We start from the raw sequence: 22,414 nt of genomic DNA on the forward strand, positions 1-22,414 counted from the left end.
ACTTGAAGGAGCGGGTGTGGGGGTGGGAGGCAAGAGAGAAAAAGGGATCCTCATCAACAACTTCAGCATCTTCAATTGTTTGTGATGTCTGTTAATATTGAAATATTCTGTAAACTACATAGTAGTATGTAGTAGGGATCGACCGATATGTTTTTTTTGGGGCCGATGCCGATTTTTTTCCCTCACCCTTAGCTGATGGACGATTTTGCTTGAGATGATATTTGTGGCGAATACTGCTTTTGATCCCTCAATTTACATGAAAAAATGACCATGATAACAAATATTACAGGTCTCATGTTTAAACAAATATTTATTGAAATGTAAACACTGAACACAGAAGGATTTAGCTTTCTTAAACATACATTTAAACGGCATTATCAACTTTAAAAGGAATAAAATATTCAACCATGTGCAAAACATTTCTGTCGCAGTTAAATCATGCGGTGGAAAAATACATCGGCGAACCCACGCGCGTATCGGCCAATACCGATACAAGGGAAAAAACGCAAATATCGGCCCGATATATCGATGTATCGGTCGATCCTTAGTATGTAGTCAGGCTGCACCTTTATTAATACAACATTCAGAGTGCCTATTTTTTCACCTAAAGCATAAAAATGGCTGAATGAATTAAAACACAAATGTTAGGCATTCAAAAGCTACATTCAAAAGATATGTAGTATTCTACAGTGGTCACTAGGTGTCAGTAATGTTACTGTAATGTTCAGAGAGACACACAATCACCAGACTTGATTGCCAGAACAAAGGGTTTGAAACATCTCACAAAAGTCAATCATCTGTAATATTATATGAGTGTTATTCCATGTCTTGAATGTTGTGAACAGGTTTTCTATGCTCCAGACATGAAAATATTCCACTTATAAATATGACAGTTAAGGGATTCCTACATTCAAAAGAAGATCTGAACCCTGTTTGTCTGTCACTCAAACACATTTTCAGAAGTACACCTCCAAATGTGTCCTGACTAAAACCTACAAGGACTACAACAAATTCACACGTGTGGATGTGCAAACACACGTCAACTCAAGAGAGTTCTACTCAGGTGCAGAAGTGAAACTCTAGCTGGTCTCCATTTGGGCTTCTTTAACCACAGCTATACCGTCACGCCACTTCCAACTGCTCTTTCCTTCATTAGCTTGTCCTCAAATGGTCTTGTGCATTAACTTCTCCATAAGGCCATAGGTCCATTTCCATTTTGGCTCAATCAGCCCACTGAAAATGACAGGACTGATTGCCACTAATGTTCTTTCCCCTCCTCCGAGCTAAGTGCTTGAGCTACCAGTGGACGAGCACGTCATGTCGTGGCACGTGTCTGAGGCTGGTGCGATATCTGTAGGGTGTTCGGAGCCACTAGCCATTATCAACCACGCAATTCGAAAGAAGCTAGACGGTGGGTTTGTGTCGTTCTGAGTAACCTCTCGAGAGGTCTTTCCGGAGGGCAATCAGTTAAAAACAAAAAACAAAAATAACCCATAATGATTATGTTCTATTGTAACTATTGTATTAATCATAATATTTTATAGGGGGTATAGTCTGGGGCAGTTCAAATCCACCGGGTGCATATACTCGCACACACACATACCGACACAAACAAAAGGTGAGTGGGGTCATTGAGAACACGATGGCAACCAGAGGTCTGCTGACCGCTCAAATTTCAGTGAGTGGATAAGAGGATAGCGAGTGTGTTTGCAAGATCAGAGTTTCATGCAAGCAAACAGTCGAGCCAGAGGGGCTGCATCCAACATTAGCGGACTAAATGATCACTTGCAACCGCCATCAACCACCATTCCACAGATCCCCTGGCACACATTGTTAATGGCCTGTATGCCAAGGTGGAGAAATAGGAGCCGGTTAAGGTTGTTTTCATGTTTTCTCTTGACAGACAGGGACCTTTTATGTGACATTTCTCTGTTAATGTCCCCGCCTGGGGACAAAAGGTGCGCAACTTAAATGTCATATTTTGACTACTAAAATTCTGAAGTTTTACTTCTACGGTTGTAGTTGTTTACATATAACCAGAAATCTAATTAGTAAATTAAATCCACCAGATAAAAATAGTTGTTCATGCTGTTTTTTTGTGAGGGCTTTAGCGTCAAAATAGTTATTTTCCCATGACGTCCTTTCTTAGTTAGCTCATATTAACTCATTTACCCATGCTAGATTGCACAGAAAAGGGAAATAAATGTGTGTTCATGTTTCATATAAGGATCCTGAATGATGAAGTGGGCAAGTTTGCTATATTTTTCACTTATTTTGGATTATTTTCAGTCATCTGTTAATTTTTATAAACTGTCCTTCCAGGACCTTTCATGAGGAATGTCAGAAAGACCATTTCTGAGACAAAGTTTAATTAAAGCACAATGAGACCGTGTGCATGCCAATAATAATATTTGTTATGATGAGTAAAAAGATTGATTTTACAGTATGTTTGTGTGTATGCATAAATCATAATAAAAAAATTCACCAAAAAAAATCAAAGATGATCATTTATCGAGGAAGTTCCTTAAGTCAGGCTTACATGTCAACATGCATTCTGGCCATTGAGTACTCACTGTGAGATGCCTGTAAGACTTTCAACAATTAAGTGTGTGTCACTTTACCCTGTATTTGTTACCCTGTAAACGCTGACACTGTTTGTGTCTACGTAATCAAGTCATGCCTGGTGGTCCTGAAGTTTTCTTGTGAAACGCTCTTCTGCAATGTATTAACAATAAAGACTGATTCACCTTCGCATGAAAAAGTCAGAGGCCTCCTGACGATCAACATACTGGTAATATTGGGACTGCGTGTGTCAGCAGAGCGTGACAATATGTGCATGTGTGAGTGAGTGTCAGTGGAATGTGAAAAACAGAACAGTCAGCTGAAAATATGTTAAGACAGACTTAAATAGCATGCTTGACTTAAAAATACATTTGGGAACTATTGAAATTGAAAATGCAATGGTAGCTTTTAGTGGTAATGTTGTTAATTTACTGTGGAGAAAGAACTGATAGCTGGAAATTACAGTTTGACTTGTAGTGTGCCTAAATAATATCCCAGAAAAATGTGTTACGTGGACTTGCGTGTGCCTTATTTCAGTGGAATAATTTCCACCGCCCCCACCATATAACTATTAAAAATGTTTACATAACATGTAGAATGCTTTGCAGGCTTGTCGCTATCGTGGAATAGTGTTTAGTCACTCGGATAATATGAACATCCAGCAGCAACACGACATCTTGGCATGACTATTTTGATGAAAAATACACTGAATCAAATCGACGACGTACTTGGAGAAGTGTTTGGTTACTCTGTTGTTATCTGAGAGGCGTTACCCCGATGACATCACTTCTGGAAATGAGGCTGAGTTACGAGCTAGCACGTCACGGCTGACAAATTTACTGTTGGATTTCAAAAATCTAACAATGTAATAATTACCAAAAATATTTTAACATACTTAAAAAGCAAATGTCAGGGACCCTTTAATGATGAATTAGTTTTAAATGCAAATCAAGGGTTCTTTGTATGACTGAACACCTAAATATAATGGCAAACATTCCAATCCATGCATTAGTTGGGGACTTCTACGGTTTGTACAGTCAATGTGTGCGTCCCAACCAAATCTGGCTCATACATCACATCTGACCAACCATCTCTTGTTACACAGAGGAACACGCCCACACTCAGGAAGGAAGTACTGACACTAGACTGGAAGTGAATGACAAATAACAGCCAGTACAAAAGTCCCAACAAGTCATTCATAAAGAAGCTGAGCATGCGCTATAATCCCTGAGGAGTTATTTTTAGTGGCGTGTCACATCAAATCAACATGGCCCCCACTGGATGGTCAGGCACAATCAATGTATGTTTAAGGGTTATGGATAGTGTTAGCATTGTGACATATAAAACGCTATTTCAAATTATCTGTTCTTTTTTTTACTGTGGATAATGTGTCAATCCTTAGGAAAACCGTGTATACTACTGTTTCCACACAGGCATTGAAGTAAACTACAAAATAAACGCTCTTTGAATACAGATACATCAAAGTGTCAACATACTGGATAGCACTATCTGTGCCTTCATTGTGGATCACAGCCTAACAAACTGCGGCAGTTCACCGAGTGCAGGTCTATACTGTAACAATGCTGTATCTGAATAACAGTTAGTATCTAATGGCACTACCTGCCCTCATATCACTTGAGTGGAAGATGTCTGAAGGGAGGTACAGAGAAGGGAATAAAACAGGAAACACTGATACAAAAGTACATTAAATGTATGCACACTAAATGTTACAATTAAGCAAATATACCGCAGCTGAAACGATCGGCGCACGAGTGCAGAGTCGTCTCTGCGAAGGTTGAAAATAAGACCCACAGTGACGATGGCTATCCATTGGTGCTACTTGTGCATGGGACTTGGGGCTCAGCGTAAATATGATGTCATGAAACTACAAACAATGTTAAAAATAGAGTAGGAAGTGAAAGAGAGGAAGAAAGGCAAGGAATGTGATGCACGACAGATGAGAAAGAGAGCAGTAACACAACAACCAGAGTTTAAAAGTGTAAAACAATGTAGTAACTGTAATGGGTGAACCCAACCGGGAGGGGTGTCCACAATAAGGCTCTGTTTTTGGAAAGTGTGTGTTCGTGAACATGCGTGCCAGCGAGGACAGTCCCGTGCCCTGCACAAACACTGCCCCAGTGTTGCCCTTGGCTGCCCCCACCCCAACGTTTCTCTGTCGGACACAAACATACACACAAAGCTTAGCTTTGCCTGACACACACATGCAAACACAGCCCTCCAGTACTAACATGAGGCTACAGGGGGGCAACGGGGTCACATGGCAATAGTCACACAGTACCCCTTGCAAAAACCAAATACACTCACATGACTTCCTGTATTATGCAGTCTGGACGCCAAAACCTCAGGTGATTTACTCATGCATTCAGTAACTTGTAGCACACAAACACACCATCACATGAACGTTATCAGCTCTTGATGTCCTCAATGTGTTAAAACACTGTTAACCCAACCATCTACCGTGTTGTGTTTACAATGCTGTCATTGAAAAGCTGATGACTAAGCAAATAATGAAGATCAACATGTAAATCAGGCACATGTCCCCAATCCACTGGAACAAGGAAGCCCACGGGGCGACAAAGAAAAGAAACAAGGAGGCAATAAACGTTGACAAATTGTTCACAGAGCAGCCTTGAAAGTCGTAAGGACGCTTCCCATACACTGAGCGGATTTTTCAGCGTGGGCCTTTCAGCATGTTGCCAACACCATTCATCTCAGCCGTGGACAAAGGGCCCCACATTGGCACTGAATGACACATGCACAGATGTACACAGGAAGAGAAAGAGCACACTTTTCTAGGTTTTGGCCATCATCTTGCCAGGGAGGTGATTGGGTTTATGCGGAATTATGCACATGTCCAATGGGGAAAAATATATAAAGTTACCCAAACATGCTCCGAAGAACACACTGAAGGGCAGGGCTTCCTAGGATTGTGTTGGTGACACGGTTGCATCACATGGCTTCATTGTAATAATCAAAACAAGAATGGCACACAGAGGTTCTTTCTTGGGGAAAAGGTTATGCCTTTCAGGATTGTGCCGTGCCTTTAAACTACTTGTGCTGTGCTGCACCACTTTGGCTGTGTTGATATACAGTATAAGGCAGGGGTGCTCATTAAGTCGATCGCGATCGTGGTACTGGTCGATCGCGGCGTGACATTAAAAAAATATCATCCTAGCATCAATGCCGTCACTTGATTGATATACAGGGCAGCCAATCAGATGACAACTGAATGTTGCCCTTCGGGTGACCAATCAAATCAAACAACGTCTCTAAGTGCAGCAGAACTTACGATGTCAGCCTATCATCCATCCCCGTTACTTGATTGACATACAGGACAACCAGTCAGATGACAACTGAATTTTGACCTTTAGGTCACCGCTCATGCGTAAACAACGATGCAAAGTGCTAAGGTAGTCGGCGAATTGCGTCAGATTTTAAGCCCTCGCTAAAGTTCATGGTCACTAAAATGAGGAAGTAGCTGGACCAAGTAAAAAGGCAAAAACATATCACTTCCATACGGAATGGGAGGTGGACTTTTTTTTCACAATGTCTTTTTCGAAGTGCGTTTGCCTGGCTAACCTGGCTATCAGCAGCTACTGTCCGGACTATGCATCCCTGGCTGGTTCAATTCAGTGCAAGTCATCAAAGTAAACTCAGGTAATTACAAAAAATGTTAATAGTTAATTATGTGTGTTTTGCAATATTGGCTCATTTGGTTATGTAAGGTACACCAACATACATTGTACGTACAAATAATCCTCAATACATTTGAAAATAAATAGATGTTTTGCATTTTTGTAGTGGGTAGATCATTTTGACTCGGTCATTTTAAAAGTAGCTCGCATGCTGAAAAAGTGTGAGCACCCCTGGTATAAGGTATTAGCGTAGTTATTGTTATCGGTTACTGGCACTGATTTCCAGTAAAGAAATGAGGTTGTGCAGCTATATTGTGAGATGCAGTATCCGAAGTTGCCCTTGTCACTCAAAGATTTGAAGTACAGTTGAAAGGAGGAGGAGTGTTCCACTCAAAAAAAAAAAGCTTGGTGAATAGTTAAGAGTGTGTTGATGTTCTCTCCCCGTCAGGACAAAACCTTCTTGTCCAGACTTTACTTTTCACTTTCATATGAAGGCCCAAAGGTAGCATCGCAAGTGAAGTAGGCTAATGCAAGCTTAACACATCGACATACACACAGGTTTAATTTTGTCTTACCTACGATGACCCAGAGTTCCTTATTTCTTGTGTCTCGATGGGTCGTTGGGGTTCTCTAGCGAGTGGCTGTGATGTTGCATCTGATGGGTAAGAGGACAAAAAGTAGTTATGGTGGGAGAGGGTTAAGCACTGTGAATTTAGGTAGATACAGTACTGGCAGTGTGGTAGAGGATGAGAAAATAAAAGTTGGGACGAAACCAAGACAGCTTTTGCTTGATAAATGGGAGACTTTGCTAAACAAAGTAGGCTCTCAGACAACAGAAACCACTTTGAAAGCTATGCTAAGTGCCCCTTTTGACCTTGTACTGGCCCACTCATAACTGGGTCTTTACCTAGCTACTTTCTCCTCGGGTTAATAATAAACCAAAGCAACCGGATATTGAGTTTGACAATTAAGAGACACGACTGCAAGCAGCCTCCTGGATTGATAAGAATCAGCCATAAATCCTTAGATGAATCCATTGGAGAGACATGCACTAGCAACTGGATGACAGCCCGTCTCTTAAACATCATGGGCTGATGATTGTCGCTCATGGCATGACTGTAGACAACCATGGATGTAAATAGCATTAGCACTAGTGTTAGCAGCACTAGCGTTAGCGTGTATTGCGTTAAACTAAGACAGGAACAACATCAAAGTAAAACCACTAAATCAGGGGTCTCAAACATGTGGCCCGCAGGACACTAGTTTGAGGCCCCCGCCTTGATATGAAAGTTTAATGTTAGTGCGGCCCGAGCAAGTTTGATATGGATGCTGTATGGTATCATGTACCCAGAAAAAATGATTACGTTTGATTAATGTTCATGTTAAAGGTTAAATAACTGTTAATAGTTATCCTCCCTATCCGTGTGGAAGTGGTAAGTTTTTGGCTATTTAAAGGAAATAACTACCGTTTAGGTCGCTAGCTCTCTAGTTTGCGAGTTAGCATGTGTCTCAAGACCCTGCAGTTGCGCAATATGTTGTAAATAAAAAGAGTATAAATGTGACTATAGTCGTGTTTTGTCATGTCTACAGGGCTCTAATAATGCTTTGTTCATTTTAATATGAAAAAAATCATTTGTCTACCCACCAACTATATGTGGTTTCTTAAGTTTTTATTATTTGCCCTTTTATTATTATTATATTTATGTATTACTGATTGATTGATTTTCTTTATTCTTGATTTGTTTATTTATTTTTCATCTTATTTTGTGTAGAAAAATAAAAAGTAAGATATTTGAGAACAGTGGAATGTTTTATCAGAGCTTTTCTTGTAGAAAATCGGAACCAAAGCTAAGTTTATTAATTTTTCTGTTTTTTATAAATGAGTTTTTTTTTTTTTTTTTGGAAAATCTGATGCGGCCCAGTCTCACCCAGACCCTAGCTCCAGTGGCCCCCAGGTAAATTGAGTTTGAGGACAAATCTAAAACCTTTTTAAAACTCTCACAAAAATAATGGCTATAAAAATGTTATCCATTATCGGTATTGGACTTGAGAAGCAGAAAGACATCGGTATTGGCTTGGGAAAAAAAATGTATGCATTCCTAGTATGAGTCACTGTACGCTGGCACTGATGTATCGAATTATCCGTTTGTGGAATGCCGTGCGGCTTTATGAAAGTGCAAAGACTGCAAATAAAATCGTGGTCAAGTGAAACATCTCAAAAATAATGCAAGCCAAATTCACAGTGTATGAGTGTTCAACCACAGCATAAAGCATCAGCACATCTACATGGAATTACTACAGTGCTGGTCATTTCAAACATTTTCCCAGCTCTCAACTCCTGAGCTTTTCTGATTTGACTATTTTGTTAAACTACAAAAAAAAAAGAGTGACATTGTGAAAGTATTAGTAGAAAGTAGCTAAGTATTAACTACAGCTGAACCAACTGTTTGAACAAGAGAAAATTAAATAATGATCAACCAACCCGGAATCTGTGTAATGTGTACATGTGTAATGTAATGTGAAATTTCACTCTTTACAGTTTCCAACATGTTAGTAAAAACACTGAACTGACAGAATCACAAATATGTGCTTCATGTTGCCATTTCATGCATAATATAACAATATTCTAAATAATTCTAATAAACCATAATAACAAGAACAATAAAGGTGTTTTTCTTAGACTTAAGCACTTCCATTTTGAAAGTACCACACTGATGGCTCTAATTAATTAATGTTCATAGAGCAAAGCTTTTTAAGTAAAGTCATCGTGATACATTGTTTGGCCCAATAAAACTAATCACTATAAAGTATTGATGGGCTATTACTGGAATTCGATTTAAAAGAGGCTTGTCGAGGGGGTCCTACTGCCGTCTCATCCAAACAGTTTGGGAAAACACTGGCAAAAATGTAACCAAAAAGTATTTACAAATATATTTTTTAAAATAAGTATCAGGTGAAATGATTCCATTTAAGAAGCACAGGTGACGTCTGCTTCGTTTGACCAAGGAGTCTACAAAAATAACATGGTGACTTTGAATGTGTTTATGGGCACCAGAGATGAGGACTATGGAGGGCACTCTCAATGTTCATGACGTGTGTCACCCGCAGTCCACAACGACCCACTCCATCACAAGATGGTTTTGTGTCATAAATATTTGGATTTGACAAATAAAATCCATTTTTTTTGCTGACTTGGTGAATCCATAGATTCTTAAAATAGACACCCAGCAATGTGCTATCTGGGATGCCAAGTTCAGTAGAGGACGTGAGATCATGCGAGTCGTGCGAGAGGTCGCTGGATTCAAATATTATTCTTCAAATATGCTCTGACGTTTTCCGTGATGCATTTCTTAAAATACACCTCCAGAAGAACACACAGTAAATAATTAGCAGGTTTGCACGCACACACCGATGACACACAACATGCTCACTCGTGTTGACAACATCCGACTTCCTGTTTTTCTAGCGTGGTTAAGATGCTCTTTCTTGTTTAGGTGGGCGTGGCACACAGTGCTTCAAAAAAAACAACTTCAGTCAGTGTCTTTGAGTGGCAGACCTATTTAAAAATAGGGGCACCAAATGTTTATGTGCTCAGAGAGTTTGAGGGTGAATTCATAGAAATTCATTTCACAGCTGCAATGAAACCATCCATGGGGTGAGCAGTACCAGGAAATTAGCTGGTCTATATGATGATAACATCTCTGGCATAAGATGGCCAATGTTTAACTCTTTGAAGGGCTGTGTTGGAAGCCTCACATGATCCTGTGGGTGTGATGGTGGGACATACTTCTTAATGTAAAGTGGGGCAAGTATGTGACATTTGCTGGAGGGACAACAGCCAGCACTTTGCTCTGCCGTGGGCATCCACAATCTTCACAGCATGATGAGAACATCACTATCGTATCATCTACAAATAGCAATGAGATCATCAGAACACCAATGTGGACCCCTATATGCCTCGCATACCCCTGAAATTCTGGCCACCAATGCAAGCTCTATTGGCCTGGGACTGAAAAGCCCATAGCACAGGGGTGGGCAAACTTTTTCACATAGGTCACATTGAGTTAAAAAAATTGTCGGAGGGCCGCTCTATATATATGTAGGTTGGCATCACGCAGAACAGCATACTTGTTCACAGTGCAACAAAACAAAAACAACACATCCACAGCCGGTTGACGCATCACATAAATCAACAACTAAGCATTAATCCCAGAATCTAACTTAAAAATGTTATTTCCATATGAACTGTAAACTATAAAATGATGGCGATCAAGTATATATGTCTTCTTGTTTACTTCTCTGATGACCGATCATCATACTTTGCAATCCAGCACAGATGCGACAAACACGGCAAAATGTTGGGAGAAAGAGTTACCACAAGCTATCCAGCATGCCTTGCGACACGAATATATGGGTGTTTTTTGGCAGTCGGTAGTCCACCTCAGACCATGTACTTCTGCAGCACCCCTCACAGAACACTGCGAGGGACAAGGCTCCTCCGAGTCCACAAAACAGATGTAGACCAGTTGAATCAATTCCAATGCACCCTTCAGTACTAAGGTATAAAGTGTCCAATAAGGGTCCATGTGGTATTTGAGTGGTTATCAATATTATAAGCACTAGTCGAAGTAGGCCATGATACAATTGATCGCATTTACTGATTGCACTAGTGCTGACGTAAACATTAGTAACCGGAATGAAAACCTATATCGGTGCTTCATTTTGGTGCTAGGTCATGGCACTTAGCATCTTTTTATTGTATCCATATATTTAAAAAAGTGGCTTATTTCAGTTTCTTTTCATTTAGTTTGTCTTCTTGTTGCCCTCATTGCCCTACCTCTGGCATAGTCTTCTTTTGTGTATTTTATGTAAATGACGTTATCAACCCAAACCCCCTACACACACACCATTCCTCTCTTACACAAATCTTCTAGAGAAGGAATGTTAGGAATGCAGAATCCTAAAATGACTCAAAGCCTCATCAGCAGTAAAGTCTCTCATGCACAGGCTTTCTTCACAAATACATTTTTCTTTTGTTTGGCAAAATGGCCTGTTTGGAATTACGCTAGTCATGCACGTTTGTCACAGAGTTATTTTAACCGTTTATTCTCACAAGTATCTTCATCATTTCTGTAGCATAGAATAGTGACGAGAGTTGTTTTTTTTCCCTTGCCCTGAAGGGTTACATAACAAACAAAGCTCTTGGAGGGCTCTTCTTGTTATATTTTTGTCCTGTAGCAGTAAAGTAAAAAAAAAAAAGTAAGATATATCACCTTGTAAATAGTAAATTGACTGCTGTCAAAAAGTGGCAAAAAACACAAATGTACAGCCAACTTTAATTTCATTACAGTTTGCCAAATTATGGTTTGAATTGGTATGGCCTGACTTGCATTACCCAAACAGGGAGTGTAGGCTGCAGGGTTCTTGCTGCATCAGCTACGTAAATATAAATATGTGTTATCATGCTAGCAAGGCAGCATTTAATTTACCACCAAAATAAATAAATGCTGTGTGGTACAGTGTAGTGCACTAACAGTATTTGAAAACAACAATCACACTTTTGACTCTTTGTGCCATTGCAATCACAAACAGTATCTCATAAAAACCACAACTATGTTTACATTTTTACACACACAAAGTTTCTGATATCAAGAAAATATGTCATATTTGACACGAGTGACAACCAATTGTGTGAGAAAACCATGGGGGAATCTAACTATGGCCTTTTTCTGTCTAAATTTAGCTTCATTTTTCAATATCCATTTATAGCTGCTATTGTGAAGCAGCCAGGGGGTGGGTGGAGTGGCAATGAGATGTGTGTGTCTGTGTGTGTAATCTGACTTTCCCTCAGCTGCTGTAAATGAACTACCTTTCCTACTGCATGGGGAACAAAGGTCTGCCTGAGCACTTGCTCTTACACACACACACACACACACACACACACACACAAGAGATGACACAAATAAAAAATAAAAAATAAAAAGTCCCCCACCATAATTACCATCATTAACACAGTCAGACACACAATGATATACTGTCGTCTGAAGTCATGGGTGTTCATATCATCTTACGAAAGAAGGGTAAGTGTCAGAGAGAAAAAGGTGTTACTATGTCTGGGCCAGCAGGCTTGAGGACACACATGACATATGAGAGCCAATGACGCTCCTCTGCAATTAAGGGATGTTCCACACTCATGTGTTTAGCAGTAATCAAGGAACGGGAATCCCTATGTACAATCTGAGGGCATGGTACTAATTCAAATACTTGTTGTAGTTTTCATTTATCTCTCCATCAGTTGAGCCCATAAACCCTGCTGGGGGTAGTTTTCTATACTCGACTGCTGCCTGCTCTTTTTTTTTTTTGACTCACTTTTTCCAGACATTTTCATCAGACAGTCCTGGAAATATGAGTATGTTTTGATACATGAGTTTCAATTTTCCAAACTTTTCCAGACGTATAAAATCAAATTTCATACTTTTTCTTCATCCACCTTGACTGTATAATGTCATCTAAAGTATTGTTTGGACAGTTGCACACCTCACCTGCTATCACATTCCCCGCATGATGCTTCATTTCCGTGACGGTTGGTAGTACTTGTACACACTCATGGACACGTGGACAGTTACAGTATGTACACATGTATTGAGAAAATTGTTGGTACCCTATCATTAAAGAAAAAAAACACATAAATGGTCACTAAATTAACTGACAAGGTAAGAATTAATTCTGACATTTGCTAAAAAAATGTATGAATATCGGACATTGCATTTAAATCGTAGTTCAATCGAAGAAACAAAAACAAACTACAGTGGAATCTTGGTTAGTGGTTGGTTGCTGAAACAGACTCTAACCAAAAAAATGTATTCACATGAAATCCTGTCAATCCCATTAATCCTCAAGAGAAATCCAAAAACGTTAACACTAAACATCTCACTGCCACAATGCCAAAGCCTTTTTTTCCTGAAGCGTAACTATGTTCGTTAGCAAAGAACTACAGTGTAAACTGCTGATGACATCATAGGCGAGTGAAAGATAGGTGGAATGCTAACAAGAACGTTTTGTGATACAAAAACATTACGACTATAGTTGTACTTTACACAGTGTATTACTAACGCGACAAGACATGCACCATTTTGTACACAAAACAGAAACTCGCTAACTGACGTTCCGGGTTAATGGAAATGGCATTCCATGGAAATATTCCTCATTTTTGTATCAAACACAGAGCTGCTGTTACTTCCCAAACATATTTGAGTCATCTGTACAAAAAGGTGTATATATATTATATTTTTTTAGTATTATTTCAACAACTGCATCTAAATTATAATGAAGTTGTATGATTAATTTCAATTCAGCTTGTCTGTTTATCCTCAATTCTTCTCCTGCCTCTCCTGAATTCCTTAGCAGGTCTTGGCCTGTGATGCACCGGAGGGGAGAATTTCAACAGGCTGTTCTTATCTCACAGTTGAATTTTTTGCTATGGTCATTCCCATTTGCATAATCCTTGAAATAATCCTGTTTTTTTTTGGTCAGTGCTAAAAGATAAATAAAGACAGCTTCACTTGCAAAATACAAATGTGAAATTGCCAGCTCAAAAACAAGTTGTGAAAGGCTTCCACGAGTGAATAAGCCTCCAACGACTCCCTTTCACGGTGCTCTTTGGGAGGATGTTACACAATCCTCTAACGGTAATGACAGGAAAAAGTCACGGACAATAGAAATATAAAAAGGCCAGGTCGTTAAAGTTGAATGTGTGAAAGCTAGTTTTATGACTTTGTCGTCTTCACAATTAACTGACTTGTTGTTTTTTCTTCTTTGCCTGTTTGGCAAATACAGTACACTATATGAATGAAACTTTGCATGCTTAGCAAATACAGTACACTATATGAATGAAACTTTGCATGCTTAGCAAATACAGTACACTATATGAATGAAACTTTGCATGCTTGGCAACTACAGTACACGATATGAATGAAAACCAGCTCTAAAAGCTGCAACCTTGCATTCAAGCAATGCAGTTAAAACATCTGTTCAAGTGTTTGCTATGGTTGTGAATAATAAACCGAAGTTACCGAACATCCGGTTTGACAAGCCCACGTCGAGTAGCAGCCTAATTGATCGATAAGAATCAGCCATAAAGCCTTAAATTTATCGATTCAAGAGACGTGAACAATGCAACAACTGGGAGGTACTCTGGTAGTACAACAAATCTTGATGAGGAAGACCAGCTGAGACGAGTATGGCCGTTTTTTCTAGGGCTGACGCTTACCTTCATGAGTTCATAACGTCTTTACTTTTAAGCATTGCACCTTTGTTACCAACCTGATTGTTGAAAACACTACACTTGAAATGTTGTGAAATTGTTACGTTATGACATTTTGAGTATGGGATTGTTTACTTTTCTTTGCAACCATGTGGCAAGTGCCATTTACCAGAAGTGTGGACTCGAGTTACGCAACTTGCATTCGAGTCAGACTCGAGTCACAATTTTGGATTCATCAAAAAATTGCAACTTGACATCAATGACCCAGGACCTGACTCAAGACTTTAGACTGATGACTTGAAAATACTTTCAGTAAATGTGTTGAGTAAAATGTGTCCCCATTCAAAGTATCCAACTAACGTGCTTGTTACTATGTCATTTCCTTCAAGACAACAGATTTTCCATGTGACAGTTGATGCTTCTATTAACGTCTAATCAGTCTAAATAATAAAACAATTCAATTATATTCGTCAAATTTAATTGTGTCACACTATTAAAATGACATTTTATTAGGGAGACACTAAACACAGTGCTTATGACTGGTAAGGATAAATTTCCAGTTAATGACTTTGGACTTGACTCGTCCTGTCTTGTCTTGACTTGAGTTGGACCTGTACGTTCTTGAGATGAAAGACTTGGGACTTATTAAAACTAAACTAAACTTGTAAAACACCGGACTTGCTCCCACCTCTGCTAATTATCGTTGCTTGTAGACATTTTTACCACTTTTGGAGGAATTTGTCATTATTTCAGGGGCTTTGCACTATTTATTTTGTTTCTTATTAGTAATTGAACTGGAGCAAGACTGTGTTTATTGATACTATTGATATTATTTATTGATTTTATATTGATCCCATCAAAACAAAAATATGTTCATTCAGCAAGTATTGTCTGGTTTGTGATTGTATTGCAATTACATTTTCATCAGACAGTCCTGGACATATGAGTATGTTTTGATACATGAGTTTCTATTTTCCAAACTTTTCCAGACCTATAAAATCTAATTTTATACTTTTTTTTGGTACCCTATCATTAAAGAAAGAAAACACATAAATAGTCACTAAATTAACTGACAAGGTAAGAATTAATTCAGACATTTCCAAATTTTTTTAAAAAAATCACACTATTTATTTACTCCACCTTGCGCTCACAAACAGCTGGGATAGGCTCCAGCATACCCGCATCCCTAATGAGGACAAGCGGTACAGAAAATGGATGGATGAGATTATTACAGCACATGCCAAACTGGCCAGATTTAAATAAGAAATAAGTCTGAGTAGACATAGATTTGCTATGGGAGAAAACAATACACCCGTTTTCATCGTAGACCTCAACTGACCTCAATCAAGCAGCATCAGCTCCCCTGTCACTTTCTTGGTTCTCACTTGCTCTCTTAAAATATCTCAACAGAGATGCAACGACATGCATGCCTCCCTGATGTGAAGGCTTGGAAACAGAACCATACTTTTAATCCAAGTATTAAATATATTGCTGGTTTGATTTAACTGACAACAACGGGACATGATGATTTTGAGCATAAACACAAACATTCTCCCTCTAAAGTTGCAGCCAATCCTTTTCTGGATTGAAGTCTTTTATCATTTATCTGTACCGCATTTAGGCATTTCACGCAGAGCGAAGCCAGTAATGAAACAGATTATCAATGTCATTGCAGTCATGAAGCAGTTTGTTTCTGTAAAAACCTGCTTATGGGCTAAGTCTGGTTTGGAGTAAATGGCTGCTTTGTTGCCTGATGTCTGCTCAATTACGTCACGTTGCCTTATCAGTGTTCTGTAACTTTAACCCTCAAAGGGGGGGCTCGTAAGCAACCCCATCCGAAAAAGGGCCGCCCGAAATAGCGTCTGATCCAAACACGCTTGTCAAATACAAAGCAGTTGTGGTGTTTTATTAGTACTGTAATGTAACGCATGGAGCAGACTATGATTATGCTTGCTTTAAACAAATGGTATTGTATTCAATAATCCAGAGGAATAACACCAAAATGAAAGAAGTTGACAGCTCTAGCTTTTAACTCATCGGCTCTCAATTTAACAGGGAACTGTGGATGCTGGTTCGAGCCCTAAGCAGGATGCAGGGCTGGCTGGACGGTGCGAGTCACGTGTACTTGTAGTGACTCACCAACGTACAGTGCTACAAACTCATTTCCTCTGATACAGTCTAATTTCTGGATGCTTCTTTGCTATGATTTAATAGCAGTCCATAGCTTTTATTGGTGCATTATTCATGCTAAATAGTTATTTCATAGTGCCAAGCTTCAGATAAACAGACACTTCAGTCAGTATACTACACTGCATACTTATTATTTTGTCCCAAATACATTACTCGCACACTTACCAGAAATGACAATTTCAATATTTACCGATTTCTTCTTCCTCTATCATTTTAAATTATGATGTAACCACTCGAGTAAGTCCTTTCCCGTACACTACACAGCCGATATGGCAATGATTGAGTGTGCTTAGTACTGTTAGTACTGCAGTCAGTACAGCACGCTTACTATCGGGGACATCTCGAGTAGAACATCCACATACGGACAAAGCAAGTAATATGATAGCATTACATTTCTTCACAAAAACAAACACTTGAGATGTTCTAACGGAAAAGAACTAAAAAGGGATGTGATGGACTTTTTCCAACCACCTCACCAAAGACTATTTATAGCACCTGTACTCCTTCCTATCAGCTTGTTTGTAGATTTGTCAAACGGTTTTGTGAAAAAAAAAAAACATCTGGAGTGTTGGGTTGGCCAAAAATAAAAAGGATAAACTTCTTCAGATGGATTTCTTTAAACTGAATGTAACTTCTAAAGACGTGCTCTTGTTTGTGCTCCTCCCTTGTGGTAGAATGGCTGACAAGGCCAATAAAGGTTTCACATCCCCCTTCTTTGGTTTTGTTTGCTGTCCATCTGTCAAGGACGAGCACTGCTAGCATCTACCAGATGAAAAACTGATATTTAAGACAAATTACGAACTTTTAACGCCCACTGTGAGCCCAAAGTAGACAAGGTGATTTCAGATTGATCAGTAGAAACCCAGACAATGGAAAAGGGGATGGATGGGGGCAATTATAGATAATGATCAGATGATCAGATCATGATCAGGTTATTAGAAAGTGTTATTAGAAAGTGTTATCCCGCAAACAAACAAGGTTCTTAATGTTGGCTTGACTTTCACCGGCATAAAAACTCATGAAAAACAAAAAACAAAGACGTACTGTGCAGTAAACTTGACGTCCTCTGAGTCACAGGAAAAAAATATCCTTGTCTGTTAGTTTGTGTGAAATTGTTGCTCCAAATAAATCATCATAAGTAGTTATAAAGTGTAACATCGATTAAAATCATTGTCAATCACCGCAGTCGCTTCTCGTCTCATCTCATTCATCAATTTCTCAATCAGATGGGACAGATATGACTCTTTAAATGTACAGTTTGGGTTGAATATACACTTATATTCAATATATCAGCTTGAAATGAGCTTTTAGTCATGACGTTTGTCTGCATTGGATTGACAGGCTGCCAAGTTAGTTTGATGAGCGGAGTTTAGCTTTCGACTCTGATCTGAGCCGCTTTGAAGTGCTGACTTACCTTGGGAGGTTAACGGCTTTCTGCTTCAACAAATTCCCCAAATGAAACGACGCGAGTAGTTTAAGGCACATCGAGTATGATTAAAAAAAAAAACTAGCGTCACATCGCTTGGCCCCTGGCTCAGGTGGGCGCTCCACAAGGCGGGCTAGTTTCCTGTTTGTAGTCGGAGGTGAAGCGGCACCGCTGCCACTGATTCTTCCTCCGCCCTCCGTCTAGTGCTGTCAAGTCACAGAACAAGCCCACTGTTTGCACTTCCGGTTTCTGTGTCTACCGGAAACCTAATAAGCCCTACTGTCCTGCGTTCATATTTCAAGGACAAAATATATCTCGACACTATCTACGATATCATATTTGCATTTGTTACGTATGTGAAACATTTGAATCACGTAAGTGACTCACACACCGGGTAAATATGAGTATATAATTCAATGGTCTCTAAAACAAAATCTGTCAAATCTGAACTCTAGAGCAACATATCGATGGGAAGTTATAATAAACCTCTCTTATCTACTTATTTAAAATGATCATTTCAAAGAACATGCCCGCGTTTTATTTTGAAGGACTGCTCTTCCTTCTTATGTTGTTATTGTTTCTTGCCTGTCAGTGGCCGACTTCACATAGGTTGAGTGTGTGTCGGAGGGCTTCACACCAGCAATGACATTTGAGGTAGTTATCTTTCTCTGATTTCCCTCGCTTTGCCTTTAAAGAGTTATTAGTTTAGTTATTAGTTTAGGTGATGTATTCCATTATAACCTGATGCATGTTCAAATAAAATTAAACCATTTCCATTACCATAGTGTCATTTATAGTTGGTTATACTGTCTGCTATCATAACAGAGACCAGTTGTAATGTTGTGATTTGCTTCTAAATAGTAGACTTTGCTGCCCCCTGGTGTTTTTTTCTCACAATACAGCACTCTAGTCCTCTTGTATCCTCATATACTGTAGAAACAGCTAATACTGTACATTCAAACAGTATTTAAATAGTAGACTTTGCTGCCCCTGGTGGTTTCCTTCTCGTAATACAGTCATCTAGACCTCTTGTGTCCTCATATACTGTAGAAACAGCTAATACTGTACATTCAAACAGTATTTAAATAGTAGACTTTTCTGCCCCCTAGTGGTTTCCTTCTCACAATACAGTACTCTAGTCCTCTTGTATCCTCATATACTGTAGAAACAGCTATCACTGTACATTCAAACAGCATTTAAATAGCAGTCTTTGCTGCCCCCTGGTGGTTTCCTCCTTACAATACTGTACTCTACTCTTGTATCCCCATGTACTGTATAAACAGTTAACACTGTACATTTAAACAGCGTTCAAATGTTCTTTTTCTCCTCAACTTCACACTCAGGGGTGTCCGAGCTTGAAAATGCTTAATGCAAAACATGTGTAAATTGATGTACATTAGCTTAAATATAAATATTTTTCACTAATAGTACAGAATAGTGTCTGTATTGTGTTTTGGTGTATTATGTGACATGATTGTGGTTGTAAATAGTGGTGGATTAGGTCTCTTAAATCCCCACTGAAGACCCAGAAATGAAACGTACAGCATGCGGTTTCCTTTGTAAAATATGTACCTTGGCTGAATAAAGGCTGCGAAGCGTAAAACTGCACTTTTTTTTGGAATTCTTCCCATCATTCACAATTCATATGAGACATGAACACAGGTCTTTTTCTTTTCTGTACATTCTAAAGATATAAAAACAGATAAAAAAGCGACAGCTCATTACTTCATGTAATGGGATCCACCTATGCTGCCTACAAAGACCACTATTAAAACACCTCCAAAACCTCAGAGAAGGTTTTATGGTTTTATGGCGAGTCTGTGGGGAAGCTTGTCGCTAGCCGGTGTGTTAACAATGTTAATAATAATAACAATGTTGCTGAGGCTTGATTATATGCAAGTCACATTACATGTAAATTGAGTATAGTTGGTGCTTTTTTTATATTTATATTATAAATAATTTTATATTATGTTATAAATAATATATATTATAAATTATATTATTTTATAATGTATTTTTATATTATTATTTATATTATTTTATTTTTATATTTTATACATAAGGATAAAAAAAACCCTGCAGTTTTACGTTGAGAATGATACTGAGAATGAGACCTGTATTTTTAGGCCACAAGGGGGCAGAACACACATGCATGTCTATTCTGCAGCCCACCAAATAAGAGCTGAAAGAGTTCTTTCTAATAATAATAATAATAATAAATAATAAAGTTATTTTCAGTGTTTCAAGTTCAAACCAGTCATGTTTTTTCATTGTCTTCAGTGATGATGCAAAAGCCAGAACCCACCATAATCCGAACCATACCATGGATGATGGATGCTGATAGTAACTATGAGACAATGTCATTAAATGTCATGTGACCACCGCATAACCTTCTCATTGTCTGACAAGCATTTGCTCAAAGGCAGCAGCCTATAGTCATGGATCCTGCATGTTTGGCTTCCCCGCTTCTTATTTGATGAAAATATTGTCCAACTATTGGTCAAAGCTCATAGTGCGTATAATCTCATCACACATGATAAGCATGTAACAAAAAGCACATTTAACTTGAAAGGGGAACGTAAGTGAATGCGTATAATTATGGGTGTCAAAATAAAGGCTTTAGCTTAATAGCCAAGAGGTATGTAATTGCTGTAAGGAAATCTATCCCTGCATTGTCCATGTGACCTTAGAGCTAATTGGCAGTAGACTCGAAGGGGTCAGACCTCTTTGTGACTGATACATGAATGATATATGACATAATGGATATATAATGGAGAAAATATCATGTGACGTACTAACTAACTATTAGTATGAATGCACGGTTAAGATTCTTCTTGATTGCATTCACAATGAAATACTTCAAATATTAAATGGTGTGACTATAAACTTGCTAAGTATACTAAGTATGATGAAGAAAAACAGGTTTCACTTCTTATCCCTGTGGGAATGTGGTTTCATCTTTGATGAATTGCTATGTTAACAGGAGAGGAGTTCTCCTAATAGCTTCTCGTTGCGGAAGTTTTTAAGGGGGTTGGAACTTGGAGAAAGGAAAGGGGTTTTTAAAAATAGATCCACGGTCAATGCATGCTGGGAAAACACATGCCATTTAAAACCCGACAAAGCAATTTGCAGCTCATAATCAAGAGAGCGGAAACATTTTATCTCATTTCCCTTTACAGTATAAGCTGGCCGGTTCCGCTACAGTCACAGCAGGGGTGTCCAAAGTGCGGCCCTGGGACCATAACCTTGACTGTCAACACATTATTGGATAGTCATTTGCTTAGTCACCTACAACACACACCAAGATGTTCATGTTTTGTTCAGATAGATGAAATCATAAAAAACAGATGAATTATTGCAGGTGGAATTAAAAAAAATAGTTTGTTTTAAGGTTTAATAAACATTGATTATTACTTTCTCAACAATTACATACTCACGATGTTGTGTGTCTACATATAGCACTTTTAGTGAGGCACTTATAGATGCTACCACCTCATAATTGATATTTTTCATATTCTGATAGTCAACATTGAATAGAATAAATTACCGTAAAGCATGGCCATTATTATTTATTGTAAATCAGGAGTGGTGCAAATGTTTTAGCACAACATTAACGAATGCTGGCGGTCACTTTAATGCACTTTTTTCATTAAAGATGCTAACACTAATCCAATATAAGGTAACAGCCTTGCCTTGTGTTGACACAGCAAATTAGTGGAACACCTTATAATAATGTATTTTTCATAAATAATTAACTTATTTCATAACGGCCAATAAACACTAGCCTTAATATTTTGGACACGCTACTGGGTAGTGTCTTCAAACTTATTTTTTTTGCATAAAAAATGTGGAATGTGGTTGCCACTTTCTTCATTAAATGCACTAAAAACAAAATAAGTAAGTCAGATGAGTATATATTTTTTAAAGGTATATTTCAGTAATACAGTGGTTTGACAAAAATGTTCAAAAACCGAGGTGATTTTTCCCATGTGAAATAATTAAAAAACAATTAATTAAAACTAAATTTATAGAGAATAGTTACTTCATTAGTTTAACTAAATTAACTCATAAGTTAATTTGTTTTACATGCTGAAAACAATGCAAAATAATTCTAAATGGGAAATGGAAATTATTGATATCCTTCTGTATCAAATTGATAACACTCACAAATTTCTTTGGCCCCGTGGTGGGTTATTTAGCAACCAGACTTTCTTGTTTAGCCACTCCATTTCACAGAACGATGCAGTACAAGGCAGCTAACTACTTTAAAAAAATGTGATATTGTACAAAATACATCATACATCATACAAAGGGCAG

At 38.4% G+C, this 22,414-nt stretch overlaps 1 protein-coding gene across 1 annotated transcript in view; it reads right to left on the reverse strand.

Moving 5' to 3' along the window:
* pik3cb (phosphatidylinositol-4,5-bisphosphate 3-kinase, catalytic subunit beta) overlaps positions 1–18,296 on the reverse strand; it is a 36,502-nt gene extending 18,206 nt beyond the window's left edge. The window contains exons 1-2 of the mRNA XM_058080134.1: positions 18,086–18,296; positions 6,794–6,873 (exon numbers count right to left, since the gene is read on the reverse strand). The gene's annotated coding sequence lies outside the window, so the exon portion shown is untranslated. The remainder of the gene's footprint in view (positions 1–6,793; positions 6,874–18,085) is intronic.
* Between the last annotated feature and the right edge of the window lie 4,118 nt (positions 18,297–22,414).

Source organism: Doryrhamphus excisus, chromosome 8 (genome assembly GCF_030265055.1).
Source record: "Doryrhamphus excisus isolate RoL2022-K1 chromosome 8, RoL_Dexc_1.0, whole genome shotgun sequence".
NCBI lineage: Eukaryota > Metazoa > Chordata > Actinopteri > Syngnathiformes > Syngnathidae > Doryrhamphus > Doryrhamphus excisus.